The 15053-nt window shown below is 45.4% G+C and overlaps 1 pseudogene; it reads right to left on the reverse strand.

Moving 5' to 3' along the window:
- LOC148105807 (focadhesin-like) overlaps nt 1-12309 on the reverse strand; it is a 100188-nt pseudogene extending 87879 nt beyond the window's left edge.
- Between the last annotated feature and the right edge of the window lie 2744 nt (nt 12310-15053).

A 15053-nucleotide genomic window follows, 5' to 3' on the forward strand; every position in this document is an offset into this window, starting at 1 on the left:
ATCTATCCCACACAGAGGCTGCTGTGGTCCAATCCCAGCTCCTACAAACTGGGTACAAGAAACACTGTCCGTGTTCATTTCAGTTATTCACTGTTATTGGTGGATTGTGCTCACATGCGGGTATTTGGGACACGCGGGTCACTGGTTTTTAAACTCTAGAAGCCTCCTGGATGAAGAAAAGCTCCTCAGACTACATGACCTGGATGACCCCACAGATTAAAGCTCATCTGTGTGTATGATGGACTAAAACACACTGTGAGCGCTCAGATGAAGTAGAAAGGTGCTGCTGATGTTCCAGCCCCGTCTCCAGACGCTCACAGTCAGTACAGGTTCTTCTTAGTCGTGCTGCGTACCTTATGAGTGCCGAGGTTTGGCAGGCTTGTGAGAACAGCGTGAGCCAGGACGGGACTCTTTTCTTTGGTCAGTTTGAACAAAAGAAGCAGCACGAGGGGCGGGACCTGCAGAGGGAAACGCCCACATCAGCAAACACACCAACCAAACATTAGGGGTACAATGAAACAATGAGGGGTAAACTTCACACTTCATCTGCAGCTAGTGACTCCAACACAAGTCCAGAGGGAAGTCTGTCCCCTTAGAGCACTCCCTAACCTCTCCCTTTATACGGCAGCAGATTAGCAGCAATCACACAGCAGTGACAGCTTTTATCTTCCTGCTGATCTGAACCATTTCAAAGTCATGTGTTGGTGCCAAAACACCAGGTTATCAACATGTGTTTACTGCTCTTAGAAAGACAAACACGAGCTAGCTGCCTTACATACAACATATCTACATGTCAGAGGGAACAACATGCATTACTTTATATTCAGGCCACAGATTTAAGAGAACCAGTTGTGTGGGTTATCTACCTGGCAGGGGTCGGCAGCAGCGACAGCCTGGCTTGCTTTCAAAGCCAGCTGGCAGATGTTTTCCTGACCCATGATGATGAGATAAGTCACAATCAGGACAAGAGAGGAGGACAGGCGCTGGCTGGACGACAGGGCGGAGCTGACCGCCAACAGCCAATCGGTCGCTGCTGCTGGATTGTTGGCCACTTTGCGCAGCACAGACAAACACACGCTGAGCTCACTATACCAGGAACTCAGAGACAGAGGCGGTGATGGGGCAGGCTGAGGGAGACAGATTCATGAGAAACAAATGAGAAAGAACAAAGAGCAAAGCTACAGATGCACCATGAATGTTAATGAAGTGTAATTTAAGGATCAAGCAAAGCATCCCAGAGGAACAACACTCCAGAGACTGGATGCTGACCCTGAAGAAGAGGCAGTAAAGACAGCCCTGTTGCTATGACACTGAGAGGGGAACAGTATTTTTGGATGGATGCCGTCTGTGCTCTAATGCTCTGTCCACTCACCACCTAACAGCTACCTGCACTATTGTAACAGTGTTTGAACTACGTGGCTACACCTCAAAGAAAGACTCCAAAAACTGAATGTGAGAAACAGGCCTGGGGCTAACTGCTGGGCTACCTGCTAGGCTAACTGCTGGGCTACCTGCTAGGCTACCTGCTAGGCTACCTGTTGGGCTACCTGCTAGGCTACCTGCTAGGCTAACTGCTGGGCTACCTGCTAGGCTACCTGCTAGGCTAACTGCTGGGCTACCTGCTAGGCTACCTGTTGGGCTACCTGCTAGGCTACCTGCTAGGCTACCTGTTGGGCTACCTGCTAGGCTACCTGCTAGGCTAACTGCTGGGCTACCTGCTAGGCTACCTGCTAGGCTAACTGCTGGGCTACCTGCTAGGCTACCTGTTGGGCTACCTGCTAGGCTACCTGTTGGGCTACCTGCTAGGCTAACTGCTGGGCTACCTGCTAGGCTACCTGCTGGGCTACCTGCTAGGCTACCTGCTAGGCTAACTGCTGGGCTACCTGCTAGGCTACCTGTTGGGCTACCTGCTAGGCTAACTGCTGGGCTACCTGCTAGGCTACCTGTTGGGCTACCTGCTGGGCTACCTGCTAGGCTACCTGTTGGGCTACCTGCTAGGCTAACTGCTGGGCTACCTGCTGGGCTACCTGTTGGGCTACCTGCTAGGCTACCTGTTGGGCTACCTGCTAGGCTAACTGTTGGGCTACCTGCTAGGCTACCTGTTGGCTACCTGCTAGGCTACCTGCTGGGCTACCTGTTGGGCTAACTGCTGGGTTACCTGCTAGGCTAACTGCTAGGCTACCTGTTGGGTTACCTGCTAGGCTACCTGCTAGGCTACCTGTTGGGTTACCTGCTAGGCTAACTGCTGGGCTACCTGCTGGGTTACCTGCTAGGCTACCTGTTGGGCTACCTGCTAGGCTAACTGCTAGGCTACCTGTTGGGTTACCTGCTAGGCTACCTGCTAGGCTACCTGTTGGGTTACCTTCTAGGCTAACTGCTGGGCTACCTGCTGGGTTACCTGCTGGGGTTTATCTGCGGGCCTGCTAACTCTGTGCAGCAGGCTGTGAGCCAGCCTGTGGTTGGTGCTGTGTGTGTTCTGGTCAGACAGCGGCTCAGTGAGACCCAAGCAGGACAGGAGCTGCAACACGGGGAGAATCAGGACCGGACTCAACCAGGGCGACGCCTCCGCTTGTTCAGGGACCAAACTCAGTGCTGTGTTGAGAGAAAGAATATATCATGTAGGACACAAAGCTCTGTGAGGTTCCAACCATGACCTGCACACACAACCTAGTTTTGTTCCCACTAATTCTTTCACTGCTTCAAGTCTCTTAAAGGAAGCTAAAGCCAGCAGAGCTTTGTCCAAAAATAATCACTTTACCAAGTCTGAGAAGGCTGGTCAGCTGATCTGAAGGGGCTTCCAACAAGAGCAAGGCCACGCCCATCATCAGCTCATCCAACAGCAACTCCTGCAGAAAACAAACAGCGATGCCAACAGGTCAATACAGGCCACAGAGGCCCGAGGGCTCACACATTACAGCACTGACAAGGTTCACAATGGGGGACATTTGACCCACATGTGTAAACCTCTATAGGCCAGAAGGCATCTTGTTACTGACATCACCAGCAGACTGACAGCTAATAAATAAGTCAGCATGTTTGGTTTTGTAGGCGTGGACAGGATTGATGGTCAGGCTTCCTCTCAGAGAGGCTCCAACTGCAGGATGTGAATGATGTTAATAAGGTGAAACGTGTAAACAGAATCGGTCCCAGCATGGAGACAGTGTGTGAAGAAGACTCTGTATTTACATGAACCAATCACCACTGCAGAGCAGTTCATTTAATCCCCACGTAAGAATGTCTGTGTAACCGTCACTACAGCTGTTTCTGTGATGAAGAGTTTCAGTCAGCTTTAATCAGCTGTTTGGATGAGATGCAGCGCAGAGACCAACAAGTGCTCAGCATCACTGGGAACAAACCACTTCAGGTGACCCATCATGGAGCTCATCCAGAGGATCAGAGCAGCGATCAAAGCAAAGGGTGACGAATCTAAAACATGTTCTGAGTTACTTCCTTCCACACGTGTTCATAGTTCTGATGGCTTCAGTGAGATTTAGTCTAAACTAATTTTTCACACTAATTCTGGTCACACAGCGTCTCCAACACTGCTTTCTTTAATGTGACTGTAGCCTGAGGGTGCACAGCCTGACTTCATCACACAAGTGAGTGTAAACAAACCTGATGACAGCCATGACGTTACGTCACGTTAACCAGCACAGCAGCGCGGCTTCTTTATCTTTGCTGGTGTCTGATTGTCTACAAACAGCGATCACCTGACAGGCTGGAACAAGCTGCTGCATTAAGACGATTATTGGTCTGCAGTCTCCGTTGAACTCGAGGCATCGCCGACACGCACACAGCAGCTGCAGAGCCAGCGCCGCTTTCTCTGGTTTCCACTGGTCTCCAGAGGTCCCAGTTAGATCTTGGAGCAGAGCGCCCACAAACGCACACAGCTCCAGGACTGCCTCCACGCTGTCCACCTGCAGGACAGAGAGGAGAGGCTGACATAGCTCCATCCTGCTCTCTGTATTAGTTACTTCCTGTCAATCTGAGCGTATGCAAATAAGAGAGACACATTCAAATGAACGATGGTGTAACATACAGAGTGGAAACATGTTGACGTGTCTTTGTACAGTTACCTAACATAACTTCAGTTTGTTACCTGCATGTGTGGAACCAGCTGACAAAGACAGAGCAGCAGCCTGTCAGACACTGGGGACAGCGTTTCCTGCTCCTTGTTCTGGGGGGCGGACCTGGATCCTCCCTGAATGGGCAGCATCACCCTAAGAAGACTCTGTCGAAGGAGCGCGTGCTCGGGTTGCCTGTGAGGTTGGCAGTATAGGTACCGAAGGAAGGGGGCCAGCATGGTGATATAAGCCTCTTTATCTCTGTAACGTACACACACACTGGAGTCATAAGAATCTCTGAGAATAGATCATCTCATAATGTCCAGTTGTCTTCAAAGTAGTGTACAACATAACAGCTACGATAGGAACCAGTAAGACTTACCTGTCAACAGCTTTCTGGATAAAGTCATCGATCTCGAACAGCAGAGCCGGCCAGCAGTCCACTCTGTTCTCCAGGGCTGTGACGTACGGGTGAGGGCTGCTCCTGCAATGGACGGGTCAGTGTCCCAGCTCTGATTCAAGTTATGCTCCCAACAAACCACTGAGTCAGTCTATTACAACGAAGACAAACTAAGAAGGCTATAATCCACACAAGACCTGTTGCCTTCCTTCTCTCACCCCAACCAATCACAGCAGATGGCCCCGCCCCTCCCTGAGCCTGCCAGAGGTTTCTTCCTGTTAAGAGGGAGTTTTTCCTTCCCACTGTCGCCAAAGTGCTGCTCATAGGGGGTCATATGATTGTTGGGTTTTTCTCTGTGTTATTATAGGATATACTGTACAATATAAAGCACCTTGAGGCGACTGTTGTTGTGATTTGTTGCTGTATGAATAAAACTGAATTACAAGTTCTCCAAAGAACAAGTGCAAACTGTCAACACTAAAAACTATTGACAGTGTTATTTTAAAGCATCGATCCTTTACTGTTGGCTACACATCGTCACTTTTGCAGAATGCAGTCATATAAATAGTCCTCCAACATCCGTACTGTTTCCACACAAACTGGATTTACACACCCACTCCCACAGTGACAATCTAAAGGCAAAATGTCACGTAGCTGCCACCTATGAGGATGAAAACATGTTTAAAATATGGTGTACTCACACGTACCTCTAACCAGAGTCGAGTGTGAGAGACAAAACGTTAGCAGTTGCACACACACTAATGCATCCACTGATACCATTATAGATCAGCCTTTGAATGAAGTGCTGTGTGCCTGTTCAATCGTTTTCCAAGTGCAGGAAGGAAGCTCACGTCTGTGCCTGTGACAGCCTGCACTGTGGGCCAGACGTCTACTCCTCCGTGTTTCCAGTCTTCACATGACGGAACCTGTTTGACCACATGTGTCACCCTTCAGCACGCCATTTCCAGACCTGAGTTTCAATACACGCCAACTCGTCAGCCTATCAGAGCACTCCCCACGTTCCAGCACAAAGGAAGCAAACAATCAGGAGTTTCTTCTATTTATTGTGACTCAAAGTCTGTTGGTGTTTCAGAGCACTGGCAGACAATTTGGACAGAGGAGATCTTTCTGTTGCACCGCTGATTTTTATACGGATGTTCACGAGTGTCTTTGCCTTTGAGGTGAAGTCTGCAATCATCCACAGGACAGATTTTATACACTAAAAAGAGGAGAGCTCACTATATTGTGACCAAACATCACTTTTAATGTTAAACCCTGTTCGTTCTTACAGCGGCCCCATCACTGCAGCCACAGCACCGTCTGTCACTCTGTCCTCACTCGTGAACAGCACCCACAGATACTTAAACGCCTCCAACTTGGGCGCCAGCTCGTCCTTGACCTGGAGTGGGTGCTCCACTGTTTTCAGCTTTGAACCACAGCCTCAGACTTGGAGGTGCTGATTCTCATTCCCAATGTTTCCCACGCAGCTGCAGAATTACTCAAAACAGCATCGATAACAACACCCACCAGGAATAGATCCGACAGTGATGGCAAAACGGACCAAGCTCAAAAAGTCTTGCTCCATTGCCTCACCAAGCTCCTTGTACAGCTGAGTTTTTGCTTCAGCTTCTGCAAGAGTTACACTCATCCTGTCAATATCTGCCAGACGATAGCCAAGCCTAACAGGACGCTTCAACCTGCTGCTCCTGAACCTCCAATGTCTATCTTCTGGTTCAGGGATTGCCACCACAACATCAACCTCATGCACCAGTTTGGGATTCTCATGCTCCAAGAGCCAGTTTATAGCTGGGACTGAAGCACCAGGGCCTTTGACTGCCACCAGACAGAGCACCGGACCCCTACAGCACTTCAAGTGGGTGGTGGACCAAGGCTGCTTCTTTGGACTAGCAGTAAGCTACAAGCTATATGTAGCTTGATAGATTACACAAGACAATATGTGTGAACATCTCTAGATATTAGACATGAGATACTTACCTGATAGAATACGGACAGGTGAAGTGTCCATCGCTCTGGTCAGCCTGCATCTCCAACAATCGCCGAATGACTTTTATCAACCCTTGAGTGTGTCTGTTGGACATCAGAGTCAGAATAACTGAAAAAACTAACAGTGTGAGCGTTTTCATTGCTTCAAATGTTTTCAAATAGTTACATTATGCTGCACAACTAGGTTAGCGTCCAGATTAGAGAGCATCCAGCTCTGAACTGTGGAACAGTGACCTTTAACATTTTCATGTTTCCAGTTTGAACTTTCAAAGCTATTTTCTTTACTTCACATGTATGGAACGCCAGGACTGCCATAATGAATTAATTAAATACACCATTAAATAATTAATTAAATGTGTCAATAATTAATTCAAATGTGTCAATAATTAATTAATTATTGACACATTTAATTAATTATTTAATGATATATTTATTTATTTCATTTTGGCAGTCCTGGCGCCTGGCTCTCACCATGAAATAATTTCTGGCGTCCTGGCGTTCCATACACATGAGCCCTGATGGAGAGCAATGACATGGTGGATTTATCCTCAGCACAGACTAAGCTGTGACCTCCATGTGTCTAACTCAGTTTGTAGACTGTCAGTCGGGTTCCTGCACTGGAAGCATTGACTCCATGTTACACACTGGTAGCTGGAAAAGAAGGCGACTGGACTTGATTAAGTTTTAAAGATGTTTCACTTCTTATACAAGGTGGAGAGACCCACATATTTAAACCCTACAGGGCGTTGCCCTCTTTGGAGATGGTCATCGAGCTATTTGTCATGTGCGTCATCACATGAGTATAAACAAAAGCGTAGGTCATTGTCAACACCAAGGGTTAAGGGTTGAACCACTATGAGACCTTACCGCGACCCATCATGTGACCTTTGAGGTCACCTGAGGCGAGGTGTGAGTGGGCCTTTAAAGGGATTTAAAGACTGAATTTGTAGGTGACGATGGCCAGTAACAGTGGACATACACGGCCTTCTTCATACCTCTTCTCAGTTCACAGTGTTAGCATTCTCATGCTAAAGAGAGCCTTCTTTGTCCTGCTGATACACAACCTCGTCCTGCTGAGGTCTATCTTTCATGTTGTGCCTTTGTGCAGCGGCTGTAACGCTGCATGGATGCAGGTTACAGAGCCTCTATCAGACTCATTGACAAACAGCTGAGCTGAGCTGAGCTTTCTGAGGCAGGATCGTGGCGTCCAATAACTGCGCGTTGCATACCTTGCAGAAGGCAGGAGGTTGAGGACACCATTGAGGATGTAGTCCAGGTCTGCATGGCCCTGGTCCACCAATAACACCAAGGTGTCACAGCACGCTGAACACACCACAGCACAGTCACTGCAGCACTGCTGCCACAAAGCTTCCAGTGCTGGGCCCTGAACGACAACAGTGATGCAGTCAGTGTTTCAGAAGTTTAACAAAACGATCTGTGCCATTTCCACACATGCACTGAAGCCCTGAATGAAAACGGACAAAGACAGAGGTGCACGTGAGAATGCAATCTGTCCCACTCAGTTCAGCCACTCGGGCTCAGCACTGATTCAATCCCAACTCACAAGGTTTGATTCAATTTGGACTCAGACAGTCAGAAATATTATAACTATGATCGTTTATCAGTGCATATCCATATTTTATATCTGTGTATAAAAACAAAGCTGACACTGTGAGATCAGAGGTGTCAGCCTCACAGCAGATGTGTCAAAGTCACTGAGGATAAAACACAGGACCACATGAAGCAGATGTTCCTGCTCTTTTATACTTCATGTAACTAAAGAAATGATCATATGTGACTCTTACAGGAACTCACCTGACCACAGGACCAGCTGATTTGCACATCTGACCCTTTTTCCTTTAAGACAGCTGCAACAAGACTTCTCACCGTCTACAACACAAGAAAATCACACTTCTGTACCATTATTCACAATAACAAAGAGAGGAAGAGAAACCAACACTACAGAGTGAATGAATGAATGAATGAGTAAATGGATGAATGAATGAATGAATGAATGAATGAATGAATGAGTGAATGGATGAATGAATGAATGAATGAATGAGTGAATGAATGAATGGATGAATGAATGAATGAATGAATGAGTGAATGGATGAATGAGTGAGTGAGTGAATGAATGAATGAGTAAATGGATGAATGAATGAATGAATGAATGAGTAAATGGATGAATGAATGAATGAATGAATGAATGAGTGAGTGAATGAATGAATGAGTAAATGGATGAATGAATGAATGAATGAATGAATGAGTGAATGAATGAATGAATGAATGAAAGAGTGAATGAATGAATGAATGAATGAATGAATGAGTGAATGTGCCTACAGGGACCTGAGTCTGTGTGTGTTCAGTAAAACCTGCCTCTCCTCTACATAAACATATTAAACACACGAGTGTGAGTGACTCAGAAACCCTCGTGGTTGCCAACAAACATACAAAGTAACTCTGTGTCTTGGATCTTGTTACACTGTAAACTCACCTCATGTCTCTTTAAAATCCTCCAACAGCTGCACACATGTATCAGTGCACCTTACAGTCATGTTACTCTATCAAATAGTTACGTTACTCTTTACTCTGTCTTATCAGGAGACTTTTTTATGAGTATTGCTGAATTCCTGTTAATGGTAGAGATTTTCTGCCTGTGTGAGCTGCTACTTAGTTTACCTCTATCATTAACAAATCACTCGTACCTGTGGAATCAGACAAGGGAAGGATCATTGGTATCATTTGGATGGGAGGAGTCACAGAGCAGAGTCCGCCTCTTACCTGGGCTTGTATGACAGGGCAGGGGAACTCGAGCCGCGTCTTTAAACTCTCCATCATGTCACTGGATCATACCTGTGAACATCCAGAATCTCCATTAGAACAAGAGAAGGAGGTTTGATCAAAGTGAAGACAGCTCTCCTGTTAAACTACAGATGATCACATATCAGGGAAATCAGACTTTAGCTCAGGGATGTGACATCGAACCCCTGACTGATCCAAGCAGTTTATTCTTCCTCTCAAACAAACATTCCCAAATGTTTGTCCCAAACAAAGGAAACCAAGATTACCCTTCAGCCATCCACCCACTAACTAAACAACACTTTAGGTTCATGTAAAGTTTCTGGATGAAACTTTATATGAACTTACATGACGTGTACATTGTTGTTTCTAAATGCATTTTGCTAAACTATTTTAGTACTGTGGCAGTGTGTTGTCATGTGTATCTATTAATAAGTGTTCAAACAGAGATGCTAACAGTGCCTGATTACGTTATCTTATATAACAAATACGCAGCTTTCAAAGAGAACACATGGTGATAGATGATGAAGTCTCCCAGCAGCCCTCCTACTGCAGTGTTACTGGGATACGCTCAGAGACACCTGATCCACTTCTAACAATAAGCTTTAGAGAAAAAACACAAACACTAAATGGGGAGTCTCATGAATCCAAGCTGGGAGCTGGTCCACAGGAGATGGGCCACTGAGAGACAGCTGAAGGCACTGCTGAAGGCACTGCCTCCTATTCTACCTAGCAACAACAAATAAGGCTGCAGTCTGAGGAGGGAGTGCTCTATCAGTATAACTTTGTACTACAAGCTTTTAAAGAGACGACAGAGGCTGATTATTCGAGACCTCGTCTGTCAAGGAGGATTTTAAATCTTGGATTTAACAGGGAGTCAGTGAAGAGGAGCTAATATGTGACAAACATGCTCTCTTTCTACTTCCTGTTGGTACTCGTGCTGCAGCGTTTCAGGTTAACTGGAGGCTTTGAGGCTTTTCATGGCACTTGTCTGATAACACTGACTCACAATCGTGCAGCTAGAGTCACTCTCAGCTTAGTTCACAGACCTACATGGTTGTTTGTGCACACTGAATGATATATTCTGCTCAAAGACTCCTCACAGCTTCACTGGAGCCACGATGATGCTGTTTCTAAGAGTTTTAGGGCCGAGCACAACAGCCTCTGTCTGGATTTAGAAGCAGGAAATTAGAGATCACCAGGTCTTTTAGGTCTCTGTGATCAACCAAATCACAACAACAGTCACTTGAAGGCACAGACCACGAAGTACAGAGAAAATCCCACCAACCGGTCAACCCCAATGAGCAAGGCCTTGGCCACAGCGGGAAGGAAAATCTCCCTTTTAGCCGAACCAGACTGGAGGACGAGCAGACGTCTGACCGACTGGTGGAGAGGGAGGGACTAACATGGTGGATACTCATCTCTCACAGACGGTGAGAGGACAAAGACAAAAGTGTCACCTCATATCAGGCGGCACCTCCAGGGCTGAAAACTGAAACCTGTGCAGAAGTGCCAAAAACTGCAATTCCCCTAACGGCCTCTGGAGGCTGCATCCAAAAGTGAGACAACCCCAACAGCCCCCTATATGAGCACTGTTACAGTTTACAGCTGTAGCTTTTTACCAGGCCTCACCTCTGCCAATCCAAGTGACCCACCTGTGTCACACACACTGTGAAGCTAAGCAGTGTGTCACAATGACAGCTCCTGCTTCTTCCATGGTTTATATACACATGCTGTGTGGATCTGTGTCTGAAGGAGCACAATACATTGGGACGCACACTCATTGTGTCCCAAGTGTCACTTTCAAACTATAAAATACAAAAATAAAATCAGCAGCGTTTGCTCTGTTGGTCTCTAAAGAGGACATCAGGCTAAATACATCTACTGTTGTTAAATTAGTGCGACACACCATGATGAGCTGCACTCACACTGATACAGCCACATAGTACGTGACAGCTCAAATAATTAATCAAGAATAATCCCCCAGATATATAACAATGCTCAATCTGGAAATGGCAAAGCCGACCACCCAAGACAGAGCAGCATGTTTATGAAGTGTCCCACAAGAAACTGGACACGTCAGAGAAACCAGGAGAGGAACTGTGGTGTTACATGATGAGTGGGTGAATACAGCTGTTAAGGGTCACTGAGTGAAGGATGCAACAGGAGTTAGACCTGCTCTGGTGTCTGTTTTGGAGATGGTGACAATGACTTCAAATTAAAACTAAAACCCAGCTGGATGTGTCGTAGTGGAAAATGTTCAGTTTGTCTTTGAGAGTGACTGGAATGGACGAGGAGGGCCAGCTCAGGGTGAACCTGAGACCAGGTGACAGACCTGGATCCTCGGGACCAGGTGAGAGGAGGCAGATGAGTTGCTATGGAGACACTAAGAGGAGAAACCGGAAGAAGGAGAATGAGCTACTATCTGTGGCGTTTCCGTCAGAGCCGCTGCGCAGATCTACCCTGCAGGGCTTCCGTCGTGATGTTCGTGGCAGGAACACTGCATTGTTTCTTGAAACTACACCGTTAGCTGGGTGACATTAACGGCGAGATGTGTGAAAACTGCAGTTTTCCAAGTGACTAGACTTTTATTAATGAAGTGAGTGAAAATAAGGTTGATTTGTTAAAGCGGTTTACTGCGGTGCGCAGCTCGTTCTGATGTTTCCTACATTTCCCACAGGCCAAAGCGCTTCACCACAAAGCTTCCGTACACACGAGGCCATCCACAAATATCTGGTGATCGGAGGAAACTAAACTTTAAAGTCGTCCGGACACAACTTAGCGCTGAACAGGACCTGCTAATAGCAGTTTAGCATCAACACAAGCTAATGCTAACGTGATACAGCTGACGGCAGGTTCACTGTAATAGATACGCGGCTGTAACTGTAACTGCAGCAGGCTGAGAAAGACTAACGAAGCTCAGTTAAAGTTATACATGCTGTTCAAAAAACTTTACCTCCTTCATCCAGCAGACCCGCGCGGAAATACGGCGAGCAGCGAGGGCCAAAAAGGACAGGAAACCGCCTTTCTCACGCGATTACGTCACTGACATGCACAGCACGCGCAGGCTGACTTCATATTTTCAGCACATTTAATAGAGCAATGAAATTATTATTATTATTATTGTTGTTTCTTGTTGTTAATATTATTTTATGACAAAATGTTGACACACTGTGTGAAATGTAAATAAAATTGAATTAAATGGTTTGCAAATCTCATGAACCCATACTTTATTCATAATGCTGTAGTGTGCAGCTTAGCAACATCCTCCTTAAACATGTAAAAGACATCATCTCCATGGGAGCACATGCTGCTCTAAAACCTGTGTATATAATTCAGTCTTGGTTCCTTTCCAAATGTGCAAGGTGCCACTTCCATAGGCACTGATCTAATGCCAACCATCACAGATGCAGCCTTTTTAAACACTGATAACAAACTTCAGCTCAGACATGTAAAGCGTCTCATTACAGACGATTTACAGCCGGCGAGCCTTCAAAGTCTTGGGTCTGAGATGAGTCCGTAAGAAACCACGTCGGCCGGTCTGGAAGCATGTCGCGAGGCTCCAAATGCTCCACCAGACCGCCGACAGGTCTCGCACGCCACAGCCGCTCTATCACGTGACACATACTGCTCCTATGTGCTAAGGTCATGTGTTGGGTTACGCCATGTCGCAAGTTTTCTGAGGTGCTTTTGTGATATTTAGTAGATCGGATTACATCTTTTTTTATTTATTACTTATATACGATCCAGTAATTTAGGTCAGTATCAGACTGATACCGATACGCAACATCGGATCGGTCTATCTCTAGTTCAGATGGCTTTTAATGAGCCTTATAAAATAAACACAGTTTAAAAACATCTAGCAACTAAATCAAGGGTAGCCTGAACTTACAGTCACTGAACACAGCAAGTGTCCCTGCTCTCAGACACAAAACCTGCCTTTAAAAGTTCAGAGTAATGAAATCAGCAGTTCTGATTCTATCATTTGTAGTCTCACACACTTGTGCATTTCTGTTGTTTTGGTTCACATCGGTTGATTTTCTGCTGCAAACAACTAAAGAGAACATTTTCTAAACCTTTGAGTGTCCATCAGGATCCTGTAGAAACAGCTTCCATGTCAAAGATCAATATTCTGGATTCTGTTTAGAAAGAAAAAGATTTTTAGAAAATTCTCTAAAGAATTCAACATCTGTTTTGTTTTCTACTATTTATTTATTTTTTTAAGTCACTCTAGCACAGATTTCTTTAGTCACATGTCTTTCTGTGTCTTCCATACAAACATTAAACATGCAAACACTCAACACAGCAACACTGAAAGCATTTGAGTGTAACTTTCATTCAAATCAAACTTTATACACAATTACAATAGTGGAAAAAAAGACAATCTAAACATTAAAACACTACAGCCACTGAAGAAACAAATGAAACCAATCACAATCAAAATCAAAATATGATCATAGAAAAATAGAAGAGACATATCATACATCATATATCATCAGAGTGTTTCTCTAACAGCAGGAGCCTCTTTACACTCAGCTTCACACAGACGAGCTGAGGAATGATCAAGCAAACAACAGCATATCCTGATATGAGGCTCACAGATCAGGATCAATACAACACGTAGCAACCGACACTGATGTTGCCATGGTGACCGCTGCCATATATAGTATTTCTGTTACCTCACTTGTCTTAAACATCAACGCTGGCTGTTTTTCATTTTACTAATGAGTCCACTCTCTTCCCTCAATTTCGTCTCTTCCTCGTGTTTGAGCTCCTCTCAGAGAGGATTTAAGAAAGAGCTTTGATGATGGCTGTAGCTCAGGAGATAGAGCAAGGCATCTAATGATCAGAAGGTTGGTGGTCCAATCCCTGACTGCTCCAGCTGACACACAAAGTATCCTTGAGCAAGACACTAACCCTCTCCGATGCATCCATCAGAGTATGAACGTGTTAAACAAGAATCAGTCCATTCACCATGGAAACATCAAAGTAGAAAGTGATGTCAGTTATGATTGGCTGCACAGCTGGATCACATGACCAGGTGAGTGGTACAAATAACAGGAAGCTTCTCTTGTGGCTTTAATAATCATTTGAATTGATAACTTATGATTTACAGACTGTTCTTTATCTTTTCCTTGTCGTCTGAAACACAGAAAAATATCAATGTTGGAAAATATGACATTTATATCTAGTTTCTACAGGATGGTTTAATTCTCCAAAGGCCACCACAGACATGACAAAGTTATTTCATCATTATAATGCACAAAAACAAAAATCAGGATGAGCCCTGCTGCTCACCAAACTTGTGTTGAAGAATAATTTGTGAATCATTTAGTTTAAAACATCAACTGACTGAATCCATGAATCTCATCATGTGTTTCAGAGTGAAAGACACAGACATGTACAGACTGAACTGTTTCTCTAACAGGTAAGACTAACTACACAGAGTCACTGACCCAGGGCCAATTAAAATTCTTCTTAAGGAGAGAGGATCCGATGGATCCCATAACCCAAACCCAGGATAAAGAGGTTCAGTGAATGTGGTGTTGAAGGTGTGGAGGTGGATCAGAGAGTCAGAGGAGACTCTGTAGAAGGACAGAGTGCCAGCAGGACAGTCCACATACACTGCTACTCTGTGAGAGACAGAGGAGGAGGAGGAGGAGGAGGAGGAGGAGGAGATGCGTGTTTCTGTGTTATTGTGACACACAGAGGAACCACGATCACGATAATGATCAGAGCAGAAAAGACTCCAGGACTGATCATTTCCACCAAACTCAGACTCATTA

The sequence above is a fragment of the Neolamprologus brichardi genome, chromosome 3 (assembly GCF_056152115.1).
Source record: "Neolamprologus brichardi isolate AB-2024 chromosome 3, ASM5615211v1, whole genome shotgun sequence".
Lineage (NCBI taxonomy): Eukaryota > Metazoa > Chordata > Actinopteri > Cichliformes > Cichlidae > Neolamprologus > Neolamprologus brichardi.